Source organism: Pongo abelii, chromosome 9 (genome assembly GCF_028885655.2).
Source record: "Pongo abelii isolate AG06213 chromosome 9, NHGRI_mPonAbe1-v2.0_pri, whole genome shotgun sequence".
NCBI lineage: Eukaryota > Metazoa > Chordata > Mammalia > Primates > Hominidae > Pongo > Pongo abelii.
The window spans coordinates 92,382,016-92,400,978 of record NC_071994.2 but is presented as its reverse complement, the minus strand read 5'-3'; the positions used below and the strand labels follow the sequence as shown (position 1 = coordinate 92,400,978).

The following is an 18,963-nucleotide window of genomic DNA, read 5'->3' as shown; positions in this document are numbered from 1 at the left end:
TGGAGGTTGCAGTGAGCCGAGATTGCACCATTGCCCTCCAGCATGGGTGAAAGAGAGAGAGAGGGAGGGAAGGGGGGGGAGAGAAAGAAAGAAGGAAAGAAAGAAAAAAGGAAGGAAGGAAAGAAAGAAAGACAGACATGCCTGAAGGGCACTGTGTGGTCATCACTTCAGAAGGTTGACACTCACCTGGAGGTCATGAAATCTGTCCATTAGTCCAGTGATGGGTTGAGCACTGAGCTCTGAGCTCACACACTGGGGCATGTGCCACTGCTCTGACTCACTCCTTTAAAGAGGAAAATACAATTGAGCATTCTAATATCAAATATTTCATCACAGGATTTAAAAACAAATAATCATTCAAGGGAAATTCATCTTTAAAACCCTTTCCTGATGTAGCAGTTCGAAATCATAGGGATTACGAACTTGAGCCACTGAGCCTAGACTGACTGATGTATTCTACCAATAAGCTATGTACATAAACTCATGTCTTCCCACTTCTCAGAACCATGAAATCAATCATTCCTCCCTTTCTTTCATTTATTTTTATTGTTTCTTAACAATACTAGAAGCCAAATTCATTCTTTTCTTAAACCACTTTTATTCATTATATGACTTCCTAAAACACCCGAAGAAAGGTTATTATTCATCATTTCTTCAATATACAAATATACACCCTTTGATATCGGACAACCTACATGAGAGTCATTGGAAATTATGGTGATTATCTTTCACAACACACAATATTATGTGTCTTTAAATTTTGCTAATTTTTATGGAGGCCTGTAGTTCAACTTATGGATTAATTTTTATTATTCTGAGGACTAATAAAAGTAATCGCTTTTTCATATTTGTCCAGATATTTTATGCCTCCAATTTTATGAAGTGCTTGTTCAAATATTTTCCCAATTTTATATTTGGTTCATTTTCTTTTATTTATTACATTCATTAATCAGCTGTATTGTATTTTATTGCATATATGTTGGGATAAATATTTTTCTCCACTCTTGGTTTGCATTTTGATTCTTGGATGGCATATTTTGAAACATAGAAGTCATCATTTTTGATATAAACTAACTAAATTTTTCTTCTTAATTCTTACTTTTTTGTCCTGGTTAGGAAATCTTTCTGTGTGAGAATATTTTATTGTGTTCCCTTCACCTTCAGAACATGAATCCATGTGGAAATGCACTGTGTATGTTTTGAGGTAAGGGTCAGTATTCAGTTATGTCCATTTGAATATTTAATTGATCCAACATTGTCCTCATCCCCTTGTAAATTTCACTGTAGAACAGCACTCTAATAATGCATGAGCATTTGTATATGAGATTTACAAAGATAAGCACAGCATAGGAGGTTAAATAAGATTACCTCAAAGTATAGGTTCATAAATAAAACACATGGATAAGTATAATTCTGTTAGATGAAGAGAAAGAAAATATTTCCAGGTTACCATTGAGTCTTTTTACTCCAAGTTTTTTCATGAAGCCCAAGGTCTCTACTTTCTTCCATTGATTTTAACTTCATTTAGACAACTCTCTCATCTATTATTTCACTTTGTGACATTCAGAAATAATTAAAAACCAGAGAATATATTCTATGCCATACAACATGGGTAACGATTTTCCAAAAATGATTAAAAAAGGAACCAATACACGTGGTTTTCGTGTTTTCACCATATTTAATAGAAACACTATAAATGAGTTTTGATGACATTAGAATGCAACTAAAGACATTAAATATAACTTATTTGTCCTGTTTGATGAGGTGCAAAAAAGAGGGCTTTCTGGGATAAACAGTTTCCCAGAGCATATAGACACATTTCTGACTTTTCTCTCATCAGAAGTGACTACAGCAAAAGATAGGCCTGAGAGGAGGTGAGAAGGAGCAATTAGGGATGGTGTATATCAGGGAACTTTGATCAACATCAACAAAGCTCATGGTTCTACCTTCACAATCCAGGAATAATCCTACTGTGCTGGTAGGTCTTGGAACATATAGTACCACAAGCGGGGAGGTGGTAAAGAGACTGCAGTGAGTGTCCTCCTTAACACATCCAAGAAGAAAGAGTCCCTCCTCTCCATCTATCTTGTCATTCTGTCTCTTCTCTTTCCAATAATTGTTACAGACACCAAAAGCCCAATTCCAAGAGTCCCCCACGTGAACCACCCAATAATATTTGCCAAATGTGAAAGCCCGAGCCCCCCATATAAGAAAACATTCAGACTTTGCAGTGTTATGGGGATCATCTTGAGGGTCACATCCAACATTCATGCTTCTCAAATCTCCATACAGGAAGATATGACGGCTCTTTCAGGCTGCAGAGTAAAATCAACTGCAAAAATAATTTTTAAAAAATATAGATACATGTAGCTAATAGAAATTAGAATTCTTGAGGGAAACGTTGTTCTACCAAGAATTTACTTTACCGAGAAATGTGAAGTTACAAGGACAGGAGAATTGTGACTACAACATTTAATAAAGTATAAGGATGATTAATATTCTCCATACGAAGAACAAAACCCTAAAAAAAGACATTGAAAATTTATTGAAAACTTAAAAATTAGAGAGTGAAATATAAGACCAACCTGTTTTAATCCAATCTCCAATGTAAGAGTGAAATATTTTATGCCCTGAATGCCCTTTAGCTATCGAGGTCATTATTATTAAAGTATTTCTTGTTCTTAAATACTAGTGATATAATTTTGGCAAGAATGGGAAGATTTTAGCTTACTCAAGCACTGCTCTAGATAACTGGATAAAAGTCCATATGTTCAAATTATAAGTGGTAACGTAAGGCAGATTTTTGCAAAATCTTTTACCAGTCACTCTGCGGACGTCCCTGCTAGCTCTAGACTGAAACCAAATTTTAGATTTTACACGTAGCTCTTCATGTTGTAACTAAACTGAAATTATCATTTTTATTTTTACTTCCTATTTACATAATAATTTCTTCTTTCTTTTTACATGTTCAGTCAAAATTTTACATTATATCAATAATATATATTTATCGTAAGAAAATACAAATACTCCAACAAACTGCAGTGAACTCTATTCCCCAATGAAATGTGTTTAACAATTCAAATGAAATACAGTAAAGAAATGTAAAATTTTTATGTAACCTTGGATTATTAAGCTTCCTTCTGAGCATTGTTCCATTTATTCAATTTTTTATTTCTTACGTCATTCCATTTACCCAGTATATAACTCTAAACATGTGAGCCCAGAACATATTTGTTTTTCACTATGTTTTACTCTTCATGTTATAAATTGGACTATAAATAGAAACACAGATATAAAAGGGTTGCATAGTCATATGGTTCACTTCCTGCTGAAATGAAATAAAGATTTGATGAAGGGTCAAATATTACCCGCATGATTCTAACAAGAAGTAATACACTGTGGGAATTCTGCCAATGGGCTGACACTTACCTCTGAATCCATTGAGCCTGTCCAGCAGTCCAGTGATGGGCTCTGCACTGAGCTCTGGATTCGCAGGCTCAGACACTTGCAGCAGCAGGGACTCATACCTGCAAGGAGAAAGATACAGTTACCACATCTACAGCCAAAAAAATACATAAAAATCACCACTTTTATTTAAAAGACATTTCATGAGAATCCCTTTAACCCACACATTTGCTAATTCCAAAATTATCATTTTTCTTTTCCAATTCATTCTTACTCACAGTTGCTGATTTTCAAGCACGATGGAAAAGTCTATCTGAGTGAGAATTCATTTGGATCTTTCTTCGTATTGCTCCAAATTAGTAAGGATCATTAGTCTTAAGACTAGGAGAATATTCAAAAATGAAATTCTGGGTTCCAGACCTCACCAGAAATTCCTGAAATCACTGTCTGGAAAAGTGGGGTTATTTTTAAGTCTGCTGCATCTGTTGCTTCTTTCTCAAGGCCAGGGTGTTTAAACTTGCACCAGGCAGGGAGACCTGCCTTTTATAGTTGAGGTTTTCTGGAGGCCTATACGGTTCAAACATTCCAAATAGTTTGTTTCATCCATTTTTCAGAATGATATATTTAAATATAAACTAGAAATCATCAACACTTTTCACTGCTAAAATACTTTCCCCTTTTCTCTCTGGCTTCCCCTGGTTGACTTTGTAGCCATGTAGTAAATGTAATATTTTCTCTTTCAAATATGAAGGCTTTTGAGCAATAAAAAGGAAATTAGGAATAGAGATGCTCACTTCCTTTATTTTTCTTTCATTTATTTATTTTTTGTTTTCTTTCTTATTTATTTATTTATTTTTGGTTTTGCAGAACTTTCATTGAACTGCTTAATAAAATCACTGAGTATGGCAACAAAATAGATGACTACAGGGGGTGGGGGATGGAGAAAGTACAACCAGCACAAGGCAGTATCACTATCTGAATCAATTATACCTTCAATATCAAAGTTCCTGCTTGATATTTGTGGAAACTGAAAGCATCTGCTAAAATCTTGGTATGCACTCACCTGTGTAATATATCTCCAAAAGCCTGTAAAAAAAAAAAAAATAGAAAGATTTAGTGCTTTCCACAAGATGCATCTTCCACTAAGTTCAGTGTGAGATTTTGAGGCAGTTTCTGAAGATATTATTTTCCTACAATGTTCCCTCCTGGAAAGCATTTTCTGTGTCTTTTGTCATGAAAGTCCCAGTCTATCATATGTCATGGATTAATGTCCTGATAAAGTCTAAGTCTTGAAGACATTCTCTTTACAAGTGAAGGGAGAGGAGGTCCACAGAGTCTATGCTCTGCGGTAACCATAAAGAAGCTACTCAGTCATCTTCCCTAAGCCCTGTTACCAAAATGAGTGGACCCCAAAATAATACTAGTGTGATCCTAGATTCCCAAACTTCTCCATCATGCCATGTCTCCAAATTAGCCTAAATGCCAATGAATCACTTCTCATTTTATCCACTTTCAAAAATCCTAAATAAATCACTGACTTTTGATGGGAAATATTTCTTGGGGCTGTCTGTTACCCTGGCCATTCTACAAAATTTTGTTGCTGGTGGATAAAGTAGGAGGGACCTTCGGTCTAGTAGAATCACTAGGAGAGGCTATACCCTCCCAACCAAGTAGCATTAGTTATCGAATCATATTTTTGGAAACAAATCATGGAAGGGAAGGGGGAGACAGATTTCAGGAGCGAGGAAAAACACCCATGCATGTGAATGTTCAACATCATGATACCCTGTGGTCAGTCTGTACCTGGAGTAGCTCCACATCTGCTTTATGGCACATTTGCTTCAGATCCTCATACATTCCTCTTAAAAGCTCCCTCAAATGTTCCATTCTGGCTTTGCTTTCATTGAGTTGCTGAAAAATGTCCTCGCCCTCCATTCGCAGCCTCTCCAAGTGTTGTTGCTCTTCTTCATAGAGAAATGCAGGCATCTTCTGATATTCAGCTCTGATTGCTTCTATCCTTAAACTCACATAATGCTGCAGTGACAATTAGTCAAAATAGAAATGTTTTATTCATCTTTTGAATTTCACTGATTTCTCTTAGCATTCTGAACACCCAATATTTTAATCCTCAATCTTGTCAATTCTCAGATTCCACAAAATTTTATTCCTTTCCTTTTTTTTCTGTACTAATATCAACATAGTTGTTTCTGCCCAGTTACATTTGCTTGATTAATGATAAAATGTTTTCTAAGATAGTTATATAAAAATGGATTTCTCTCCTCCACACCACATTTATAGAAAGAAAACACAGTTCTTGCTTAAGAATCAAACTATCGAGTTATACTGACTAGGTAAGAAACCACTATTTCTATTTTGGAGAATTGGAGCAAGTTATGTAAAACCATTATATGAGAAATGATGACATGACCACAGACTAGCATTTTCAACTCAATGCATTTCACCCAGCATAACATATTCTAATAAGGTTTCATTTATTCTCTTCCAAACTCACTGTAATTGGCAACATGGACTTCTTTGTGGTTCCTCAAACCCCCAAATAAATGCAAATTAAATATTACTACACATACTGTTTTCTATACCTATAATTATTTTCATATATATATACATATTTCTCATATATTTAGTCATATATATATTTCTCAAATATAGGTATATATGGATATATGAGGAATATATATGTGTATCTGTGAGTGTATATATATATATTCCTCATGTATATCCATATATATATACCAACACCCAGATACACATATATATTCATATATTTATGAGGAAGAGGATGGCAAACAGGAGGATATATATATTTCCTCCTGATCAAGATTTTGTTTCAGTGTGAATTTTTCCATGAGCCTTTTTTCTGACCACCCTATTTAAAACTCAAACCTTCATCCCCAGTCCCTGGCCTCTGTTCTCCTTTTGTACTTTCCTGCTTGATTATTCTCCACAGACACTACTACACTCTAACACATCATGTACTTCACATATCTGCATGGTGACCATTTGCTTTTCTCATTTCCATTGCAAGATTTGTGTGTTCTTTCTTCTTTACTCCTTAATTTTCTAAGTTGATATTTGACATAGACTAGCTACTCATAAAATATCTTTCAATGAATTAATATTAGAATAAATTAATGAATTAATATTAGATATCATACCCTCAATATAAACATCCACAAAGAGAAAATCATTTCTAGAATTCTTCTCAAGTCCTTAGAGTTCTCCTTATTATTAAATACTAGTTCCCATATTTCTCACATATTTATGTCTTCATCAAGACACAAATCTACATTTCTCACCACTTTTCCCATTATGTGTTATGACTTATTCAATATTAATTAGTTCTGATACTTAATTTCATGCTTTCCCTAAGTTTGCGCTCTTGCTCCTTCTGCCTGAAATTTAGCTCACATTTCAATATACTTGCCCACCAGGATTCAAATTCATACTGACTCAGCCTTAGAAGGGTCACCTGAAATTTCCATGACTGACAAATAACTCTTGTGTCCAGAATTTATCCGGGCAGCCCATTGGGAACTGTGAAATGGCCCAGTTTCTTGTATTTGTTGGGGTATTGCTATAGGTTTGTATGGAAACAGATGAGCATGCTTGGGTAACATCTGTGGTCTGAATAGAAATCCTACCAAAGAGTCACACTAACTTACACAAAAAATTAGGGTGTTTTTTTCTCAAGTGTTTTTTCCTTGTTTATTGAATTCCAGAAACATTATGGGTTGAAATCAAGTTCCTATTTTAAAACTCACCCATTTGTTCACTATAAGTTCCTGGAGAAGGCAGAGTAATATGGTACTAACCTTCCAGCATCTGGTTCTGGTGGTTTCCATGTTCAGGTTTCTGTGATTTTCACAAGATTTTTCCCATAAAGACTGCATTTTTTTTAGGAGCTCCTCCTGCAAAAGAGCCATGAATTGAAGCACAAGTGAAGACAATAAAGTATCATTCACACTCTGATATACGAAGGACCCAAAATGAGAGAAGAATTAGCCCACAGAAAATAGAGTTTGCTTTGTTTCTCCTCATGTTTGTCAAATCTGAGAGGTGTGAAGTCATGTAACCTCATAACAGACATGCTTAAAGGGACACAGAGATGGCATCATCCAATCTCCAAGGAAATAGACTTAAAAGAATTTCATGTGTCCTGTATAGAAATAGATCTTCAGAGGCATCACTTACCCTGTGTTTCTCAGCAGCCCACTCAGTGGGACAGTGTCTGTGATTCCAGTGCTCCTGAGAGTTGGAGCACAGCAGACAGAGCAGGCTTTTGTCCACTTCACAGAACATCTTCTTTGTCTCTCTGTGCGTCCCACATATTGGCTCCTCAGAGCTAAGGAATTGCCGGGGGCTGGCTTTTCTGGCAATGGAAGCCATGTTCTTCAAACAAATGTTAATTTTGAGGTTTCTCTGTCGTGTTGTCTTCTTGCATGTAGAGCACTGAGCAAGAACTGCCGTGTCTTGCCAGTTGAGGTAGAAACAGGGCCGGCAAAAGCTGTGCCCACAGTCTATGGTGACTGGGTCTATGAAGTAGTTCATGCAGATGGGACAGGTGAGTTCCCTCTGGAAGACTTGTAAGATTCCAGAATTCATGTTTCTGAAGAAGAAAGAGCAGCATGTCATTTTGGGGTCTGGGTTGGTGAAAACCTGTGAACATGTGGTGATATGTGATAGCTATATTTTCTTCTTGACAGTGCTCATTAAAGCGGAACAAACGATTTCCTCTGTAACAGAAATGAAAAATTCATACACAAAGAGAGACTTTAGGCTTTATAGCAGACACTACTGACTAGATGACTCACAACCTCTTCTACTCCTAGTTCCTGCCCATAACATAATGCAAATCTGTTCAAAAACCTATTCCCTGGATGTCGATATGAAACTCGGGTTTTAATCTTAAGTGGTCTAGAATAAAACATGGTTGTCCCTATTTCTCTTTCAAATAACTACTGAATGACTATGGGAGAGGAGTAGAAAATCTACATTGGGTAACAAAACATGAGAAGATGGTCAGAGGGCGCTATGACATATTTTTAGAGAGAGGGACCCAGAGGCTGGCTCTTTAAAACAAAAACAACCCCAAAACAAACCAACCCACCAGATAAACAAAAAGACAGCAATTAAACCAGTCTAGGATCACTAGGAGATAAAATAAATAATGAAAAATATTGGGTTTATTTTTCTTATGGCTTAAATTAACTTCTTCTTTGGGCTACTCAAACCATGAACTGCCATATAGTCAGTTTTTTAAAAACTGAAATATATATAATTATATTAATATGGTATTATGGTTAATTTTAGGTGTTGACTTGACTGGATTAAATAATACATGGAGAATTAGTAAAGCATTATTTCTGGGTGAGTCTGTGAAGGTGTTTCCAGAGAGACATGTAAGTTGTTGAGCTAAGTGGGGAACAGCAGCCCACAATGTGGGTGGACACAATCCAACCAGCTGGTAGGTCAGACTGAAGATAAAGGGCAGATAGAAGGCAGTTTCCTCTCTCTCTCCTGAAGCTGATTCTAACTCAGCCAGGATATTGATATCTCCAGGACACTAGCTTAATGACAGCCTATGTTCAACTTCTCAGACTCCATAATCAAGGGAACAAATTCCCCTAGTGGACTTCCTCTCCCGTACAGTGTCATGTGTAGAGTGAGGACAGATATATGATCTGAGGGACACATTAGACAGTTTCGTTATTGTTTGAACATCATAGGGTATACTTACACAAACCTAGATGGTATAGTCTATTACACACCTATGGTATACAGTATAGCATATTGTTCCTAGGCTACAAACCTGTATGGTATATGATAGGCAATTGCACCACAATTCTAAGTATTTTTGTATATATATATATATATATATATATATATATAGAGAGAGAGAGAGAGAGAGAGAGAGAGAGAGTTATGTATACATCCTATGGTTCTGTCTCTCTGGAGAACCCTGACCAATACAAACTGTAATCTATGCTTTGGCAGTTTGAAGTCCTTTACCTTACTCTCTTTTACTAAACGCTGCTGAATTTAAGTGCCAAAAGTGAAAATTTAAGAATTGCAAATATTTTTCAGAGGTCATCTGAGCCATTTCAAGGAATTTTTCACAGTTTCACCTGAGGTAAGCCTCAATTAAAATGACAACTAGTATCAAGTATCAAATCATTCCTTATACAGTTATCTGCTAAACAATTGTGTTTTGAGTTCTAAGCTAGGGTATTTTGGAGAGCATTCTTATTTCCTTTAGTATCACCATTTTTAATTCATTATTGCCTCAGTAACTTAAAATCATGTCTAAGAGCTTAAGGTTATGAAAGCACAACATTTACAGTATTCAATAATTATCCTTTTTTACTTAATTAAGTGTACCAATATTAGTACATGCAGTACATATATATGTTTTAATGTGAATTCCATATATTCATGATGCATACAAATCTATTGCAACAAACACTAGATATCTAAAATTTTTCAAAAATATATTAAACACTTTTGGAACACACAAAATGACAACAATTAATAACCTCATGTCATAAAATGAATAGCAATAATATGAGTTACAAATAAGATCATTAAGTAAGTTTAGACAGTTAGATATTTTTATCACTGTAATTTACTATTTTAAAGGAAGAGAGAAATAATTTTCTCCATATAAGTTACACTCACCCCAAGGTTCTATGAATGTTTCCTGCAGTAATTCTTCCAAGAAAAAATTCTTTTAAGTACTCCCCAAGATCAGGAGCTCATTCCCTGCAGAGCTGACTTTCAGAGGTCAACTGAATGCAGTTAACTCTAAGTGCTGTCCTCCTCTGGATAAATATGAGCTTGTCTTTTCTACATCCTTTTATGTGAATCTTTGAAGACCGCACCCATCTCTTTAGTGATATTTATGGTATTAAGAAAGGTGGAGACAGAGACGATTAGGTTTATGCAATATTTAGTACACACCTTTTCATCACTGATTAAATTAGGATCACACTGTCATTGTAAAAACCACTGCCTGAATGAGGCATATCAATCATCAATCTTATCAGAGTAAACATATACTAGATATTAACTAAAATTGATTAATACTGTTTCTTGAGTTTCTTCCAAGGCACAAGCATTCTTCTAAGTGCACATTTATTTATTTATTTATTTATACCAAAGGAAGTTTCCCCCTCTGGAGTGCCGTCGCACAATCTTAGCTCACCGCAGCCTTGAATTCCAGGGCTCAAGTAATCCTCCCACTTCAGCTTTCAAAGTAAAAAAGACTAGAGGTTTATGCCATTGCACCAGCTAATTTTTCACTTATTCATCAAAAATATTTTTAAAATTCTTAGGTGATTACATGAGTTACAGTGACCAGCTGGATTAGAATTAGATTGGGTTTAAAACGATGAAAGAATCCGGGAGAGGGGGCAGAGTGTAGGTTGTTAATTAGCACATGGATCAAAGGAGAGCACTGATGTGTTTAGAAGCCACAACATTGACAGAATAAAAGCCAGAACTAACAATCCAATTGTAAATTTCTTTACTGTGGTATTTTCTGCCATTTCTGCTCCATAAGACACACTTTAACCACTTTGTCGTGGTATCTGCAGTATTCTATTTTAGTCTAAATAGCATTTTCTCTCTAATGCATTCTGTTTCTCTCTCCTTCTTCTTCCCTCCCTTCTTCCTTCCAGCTGTATTTTTTCACGAGAGAACGCTAGTAGAATGTTCTCCCAAATTTCAGATTTCAGATACGCATCTGTAAAATGACATTATGGAGACACATTTTAGTTGCTACTGAATACTTTGTTGTTTTCACAAGTTCACAGCATTACTACTGTCCTCCAAAAAATGGTTTCCCATTTCCACAGCTAATCTCATCATTGACTCTGCCATCCAAATTTATTCTATGCCACTCTGGAAGAATCTGGAAAAATACTTAAAATACATTTTAACTATTCATCATGCACATGTATTCTATTGTATTTTATATATGTTCAGGTGAATATCTTTCTCCACTAATGGTTTGCATTTCAATTCTTGTGTCATGATTTTTGAAACACAGATGTCATCATTAATATAAACCATCTAATTTTTTTTAATTGTTAATTTTTGTCCTGGTTAAGAAATCCTTATGAGAATATAGTATCATGTTCCCCTTACCTTCAGGACTTGAATCTATTTGGAAATGACTGTGTGTGTTTTGAGGTAGGAGTCAATATTTAGTTACTTTTTTAAACAAAATTCAATTAATCCAGCATTGTTCTGACCACCTTGTGTATTTCAATGTAGAAGAGCACACTAATAATGCAGGATTATTTATATATGTGGTAAGAATTCCAAAGTGAAGCCCAGAAGGTCAAATGGTGTTAACTAAAGGGATAGATTAGTACGATGAAACATGATGGATAAGTGTAATATAGTTAGATAAAGAGAAAGAAAAACTACATTTCCCAGTTATCCTTAAGACTTCACTCCAAGTTTTTGCATGAAGCAAAAGATCCGGACTCTCTTTCATTGATTTTAACTCCATTCAGACATGTCTGTCATCTATTATTTCACTCAGTGGCAGTCAGAAATAAAGAAAAAAAAAACAGAATATATTCCATGCCATGATCATGAATAATGATTTTTCAAAAATTAGTAAAGAACCAATACATATACTTTTAGTGTTTTTATCATTTTTAATAGTAACACAATAAATGAGTATTAATAACATTAGGAGGCAATTCAAGACATAAAATAGAACTTATTTGTCCTGTTTGATAAGGCACAAGGAAAGGGCTTCCTGGAATAAAGGGGTTCTCGCAGCAGATGAACACATTTCTGATTTATCTCTGGTCACAGGTGAATACAGCAAAAGATAGGCCTGAGAGGAGGTGAGAAGGAGTAATTAGGGATGGTGTATATAAGGCGGCTTTGATTAACATCAACGAAGCTCACAGTTCTAGCTTCACAATCCAGGAATAATCCTATGCAGCTGGTAGGTCTTGGGATATAATGCAGTGTAAGTGGGGAGGTGGTAAAGAGACTGCACTGAATGTCATTCTTGACACATCGAAGAATCAAGAGTCCCTCCTCTCCTTATATACTGTCATTCTGATTCTTCCCCTTCCAATACTCATAACAGACACCAAAAGCCCAATTCCAAGAGTCCCCCACATGGACCTCCCAGTAATATTTGCCGGAGGTGAAAGTCTGAGCACCCCATGCAAGAAAACTTGTAGGTGTTGCAGTGATATGGGGCGCATTTTGACGGTCACATCCAATACATATGCTTCTCAAATTTCCGCATCGAAAGATATGACTGTTGGCTCATCATGATGCGGAGTAATATCCACTGCAAAAATAAATAAATAAATAAATAAAAGACAAAGAAACAAAACATGCATAGACGTGTCAATAAGCAAAAATTGTTCTATTAAGAAGTTAATTTACCAGGAAATGTAAAGTCACAAGGAAAATTTTGCTTGTAACTTCTAATAAAGCATAGAGATGATTAATTTTATCTACAAGACAAACAAAACACTAACCACAAGTATTAAAAATGTTTTGAAAACTTACATATTGAGAGCCAAATGTAAGACCAATTTCTTTCAATCCAATTTTCAAAGCAAAATTTGCACATTATATGCCCTAAATACTATGTTGTTATCAAGATCATTATTTAGAAATGTTTCTTGTTCTTAAAAACTAGTGCTATCAAAGAATGTGAAGATTTTCAGTTACTCAAGTACTGCTCTTGATGACTGGATAAAAATCCATAAGTACATATCATAAGTGACAATTTAAACAGATTTCTGCAAAATCTTTTACCAGTCTCTCTGTGGTCCTCCATGCTAGCTCGCGGTTATAGCTGGATTTTAAACTTAACCTGTAGCTTTTCATATTGAAATTAAACTGAACTTCTTTTTGTTTGTAATTTTACTTGTATTCACAAAATGATTTCTTCTTTTTATGTTTGCCCATTAACTATTTTTTTTTGCAATATATGATACATATCCATTTAGAAAATTTAAAACCCCCAGCAATCCCCAGTAAACCATAATCCCCAAAAAACAGTTCTTAGCTGTTCAAATGAATACACTAAGGAAAGGTAAAATTTTGTATTAAACATTAAATAACTCACCTTCATTCTGGGCATTGTTCCATTTGCTCCTTTTTTAAATTTGCTACACTACTCCTTTTTCCCATTACATTACTCAGTACTTATGAGGTCATAATGTATTTGTTTTTCGCTATCTTTCAGACTTAATGCTATAAATCTGACTATACAGACACAGATACAAAAGGGTTGCATGATTATATTGTTCACTTATATCTATAAAGTAGTAAAATATTTGATAGAGGGTGAAATATTACCTATGTGATCCTAACAATAATAATCTTTAGATAGTGGAAGTGCTGCCTATGGGTGGAGACTTACCTCAGAATTGGCTGAGCCTGTCCCTCAGTCCAGTGTCGGGCCCTGCCTTGAGCTCTAGATTCAGAGGCTGGGGCATGTGCAGCAGCACGGACTCACTCCTGCAAGGAAAAACCTGCAGTTACAACATCTACAGCCATAAAATAAATAAAAATCACTACTTGTATTTTAAAGATATTTCGTGAGAATCCTTTGAACCCACAAATTTGATAATTCAAAAATTATTCCTTCCTTTTTGAAATTAAATTCTATTTACAGTTTCTGAATTTTAAAGCATAGTGGGAGAGTCTGAGTCAGAATTCAGTCTGATCTTTCTTATTTTTTGCCCCAAATGGGTAAGGTTCCTTAGCCTTATGGCCTTGAGAATATTTAGAAAGGAAATTCTGCGTTCCACTTCTTGGCAGACTCCCCTGACATCTTTGTCTGAAATAGCGGGGTTCTGGGGAGACTGCTGCATCTGCTGCTTCCTTTTCAAGATAAAGAATGTGAAACTTGTTCTAGGCAGCTAGACCTGCCTTTTAGAAACAAGCTTCCCTAGGGACTTATACAGTTCTAACACTCCACAGTTTTTTCAATCTATTTTTCAGAACTGTTAACTGATATGTATATAGGTATGAACAACAAATCATCAACTTTTTCACTGCTAAAATACTTCCCCCTCTTCTCTCCTGCTTCCTCTGGTGACTTTCTCACCATCCACAAAACAAAACTTCATCTTTCACCTGTGCAGGCTTTTAATCAATAAAACAAAATCAGGAATAAACATTTTTTTATTTCACTATTTATTTATTTATTATTCTTATCTTTTCTGTTGTGAGAGTGAAAGCAAATGGAAAGAAAAGGTAGTATCAATATCTTAATCATTTATGCCATGACTTTGGTAGAGACTGCTTTGATATTGGTGGAAACTGAAAGAATACATGCTAAAATACAGGTACACACTCACCTCTGTAATATGTCTCCAAAACCCTGTAAAAAAAAAAAAAAAAGAAATATGTAGGCATTTCACAAGATGCGTCTTTCACTCAGTTGAGTGTGAAATTTGGAATCATTTTCTAAAGATATTATTTCCCTACCATCCGGAAAGCATTTTCTATTTCTTCTGTAATGAAAAACCCAGTTAGTCGTTTTGTCATTAATTAATGTCCTGGTAAAGTCTGAGTCTTGAAGACATTCTCTACAGAAGTGAATGGAGAAGAGGCCCAGAGAGTCTATGCTCTGTGGTAACTTCGAATAACCTACTTAGTCATCTTTCCCAGAACCTATTACCCAAATGAGTGGACCTCAAAATAATATTAATGTGAGCCTAGATACCCAAAACTTCTGATCTTGCCATGTCCTCAAATTAACCTAAATGTAAATGAATCACTCACTATTTTATACATGTTAAACAACCCAAAATATATTATTGACTTAGATGGGGAATAGTTATTGGAGCTGTTACCTTGACCATTCCAAAGTTTCGTGGCTGGTGGACAAAGTAGGAGGGACCTTTGGCCTAATAGAATCCCTTGGCGGGGCTATACTCTCCCAACAAAGTAGCATTAGTTATGCAAATGTGTTTTTGGAAACACATCATGGAAATAAAGGTAGGGAGATGGATTTCAGCCATGAGGAATATACTTACACATGTGAATAGTCAAAAACCTGAAACCACATTGTGAGTTTGTACCTGAAGTAGCTCCACATCTGGTTTATGGCACATTTCCTTCAGCTCCTCATACATTCCTCTTAAAATCGCCCTCCTGTGAGCCATTTTGGCTTTACTTAAATGAAGTTGATGAAAAATATCTTTCCACTTCTTTTTCATTATCTCCAAATTATGTTTTTCTTCTTCATGGTGAAATGCAGGCGTCTTCTCATACTCAGCTCTAATTGCTTCTAGCCTTACATTCACGTAATCCTGCAGTGATAATGGGTTAGTCAAAAGAGAAATGTATTTATTCATCTCCTACTAAATCTCACTGATTCTTTTCATCTCTCGAACTTCCAATAATTTAAACCCCAGTCTTGCTAGTTCTTAGAATCCACAAAATTTTGTTCCTTTCCTTTCTTTCTGTATAAAAATCAACATAGATGTATCTGACCAATTATATTAAATTTATTCAAGATAATGTGTTTTCTAAGGCAGTTGGAAATGAAAAAAACACAATTTGAATTTCACTATTCCAGCCAATATTTATGGAAAAGTAAGAACAGTTCATGCTTAAGAGTTGGAGTATAGAGCTATAGTTACTAGAATGGAAATAATTATTTCTATTTCTGAGATACGCAACAAGTTGCTTAAACTCATTATATGTGAAATAACCTTAGACTAGCATGTCCAGCTAAGTGCATTTCGCCCAGCAAAACCTATCCTAATAAGGCTGCACTTATGATTTGGCCATCTTTGTCTCCCTGAATTCATTTCCTTCCATTCTTTTTCTAAGTTATCCCATTCTGAAACATAGACTTCTTTGTGGTTCCTCGGGCCTCCAAATATACACAAACTCAAAATTACTGCATATGCTGGTCTCTCCAACTAGAATATTACACACACGCACACACACACACACATACATATATACACATTCATGGTCCACATATATATATATATATATATATATATATATATATATATATATATACACATAAGCACATTCGTGTTCCCTCTCCTCTTCAAAATTTCGGTAAAATTGAATTTTTCAGTGAGGCTTTTTTATAACCACCCTATTTAAAAATCAGACACTAATCTCCAGTTTCTGGCCTCTATTGTCCTTTTCTACTTTCCTGCTTGATTATTCTCCAACAAAGAACCTACCACACCCAAACACGTCGTGTATTGCACATATTTGCATGTTGACCATTTTTCCTCTCTCATTTGGATTATATGATTTGTGAGGACAAAGATGCATTCTGTCTTCTATACTAGCAAATTTTCTAATTTAATATTCAACATAGACTAGGTTCTTATGAAACGCTTTTCAAAACACTAATATTAGCTATCATACCCTCAAAGTATACATCCACAAAGAGAAAATCATTTTTAATATTTCTCTGAAGTCCTTAGAGTTCTCCTTATATTTAGATGCTATTTCCCGTATTTCGGGCTTGTTTACCTGTCTCCCTCAAGACACAAATCCATATTTCTCAATTTTCTCATCATATGTTATCTATTATTCAGTATTAATTAGTTGAGATTCTTAATTTCATGGTTGCTCTAGATTTCCCCTGTCACTCTTTCTGCCTCAAATTTTCCATACAATTCCAAATACTACTTGTCCAGCAGCATTCAGATTAATGCTGACCCAGGCTGAGAAGATTCACTTGAGCTTTTCATGACTGCCAGATGAATCTTGTGCCCAGCATTTATCCAACCAGCACATATAGAATGCTGTGAGATGGCCCAGTTTCTTGTATCTTTTGGTGTATAGCTGCAGGTTTGTATGAAAACAAACCAGCATGCTTTGGGTGACTTCAGTAGTTTTCTTAGAAATCCTATATAACAGTCATACTATTGTATATAAGAAATGAGGTCACTTTTTCTCAATGTTTCCTTTTTTTTTATTGACTCCCAGAAACTTTAGAGTTTGATATGAAGTTCCTATTTTAAGAGTCACCCATTTTCCCACCATAAGTTCCTGGAGAATGTAGAAGTAGGGTAGTACAGGACTAACCTTCCAGTGGCTGATTCTGGTGCTTTCCATGTTCAGGTTTCTCTGATTTTCACAAGCTTTTTCCCATAAAGACTGCATTTTCTTTAAAAGCTTCTCCTGCAAAAGAGCCATAAATTGAAGCACCAGTGAAAACAATAAAGTAATATGCAGACCGTTTCATAGGGAGGGGGCCCAGAATGAGAGACAAATAAGTCCCTAGGAAATGGCATCTCTTCTATTTCCCTTCTTCTTCCTCAAATCTCCGAGGACTGAAGCTAAGAAGGCCCAGAAGTGAGCTGCTTAAAGGGACTCAGATTTGGCTTTACCCAATCTCCAAGAAAATAAACCCACAGGAATTTCATGTGTCATTTATAGAGATAGATCTTCAGAGGCATCACTTACCCGGTGTTCCTCAGCAGCCCACTCAACGGGACGGTGTCTGTGATCCCGGTGCTCCTGAGAGCTGGAGCACAGCAAACAGAGCAGGCTTTTGTCCACTTCACAGAACATCTTCTTTGTCTCCTTGTGAGTGCCACACATTTGCTCCTCAGAGCTCAGGATTAGCCAGAGACTGGCTTTTCTGGCAAGGAAAGCCATCTTCTTCAAACAAATGTTAGTTTTGAGGTTTCTCTGCCATGTTGTCTTCATGCATTCAAAGCACTGAGTAAGAATTGGGATGTCTTGCCAGTTGAAGTAGAAACAGGGCCTGCAAAAGCTGTGCCCACAGTCTATGGTGACCGGGTCTACGAAGTAGTTCATGCAGATGGGGCAGGTGAGTTCCCTCTGGAAGTCTTGCAAGATTCCAGAATTCATGTTTCTGAGGAAGAAAGAGCAACATGTCATTTTGGGGTCTGGGTTGATGAAAAGTTTCTGAACATGTGGAGATACCTGGTAGCCCTATTTTCTTCTCTTGACAGTATTCATTAAAGTACAGCACACTATTTATTCTGTAACAAAAATAAAAATCTCACACAGAGAGAGTCTCTCAGCTTTATAGTAGATGTTACTGACTAGATGACTCACAACCCTTTGTACTCTTGTTTCCTCTATGTAACATAATACCAATCTATTCAATTTCCCGTTTTCTGAATGTTGATCTGGAAATTGGGTTTGATTCTAAGTGACCTAGAATAAATTGTAGTTGTTCCTATTCTTCTTTCAGGTAACTGCTGAGTATGAAAAACTGGGGAAAACTACCTTGGCCAAGGAAATATGAGAAGATTGCTAGAGGGTTCTATGACATATTTTGAAAGACACAACAGTGGGGCAGCAAACCACCATGGCACATGTTTACCTATGTAACAAGCCTGCACGTCCTGCACATTTATCTTAGGACTTAAAATAATATAAAATTAAAGTAAAATAAAAAACCAAACCAAAACAAATTAGAGAAACCAATCAACCAACCAAATAAACAAAAAAAAAAAAACCAGCAATTAAACCAATTTTGGTTTAATAGAAGAGAAAAACATAATTAAAGATATTAGGCCTTTTTAT

At 35.7% G+C, this 18,963-nt stretch overlaps 2 pseudogenes; both read right to left on the bottom strand.

Moving 5' to 3' along the window:
* Window positions 1-1,836: 1,836 nt before the first annotated feature.
* On the bottom strand, window positions 1,837-8,028 carry LOC129048981 (tripartite motif-containing protein 51-like; annotated as a pseudogene).
* A 4,110-nt stretch (window positions 8,029-12,138) lies between these two features.
* On the bottom strand, window positions 12,139-18,279 carry LOC129048980 (tripartite motif-containing protein 49D-like; annotated as a pseudogene).
* Between the last annotated feature and the right edge of the window lie 684 nt (window positions 18,280-18,963).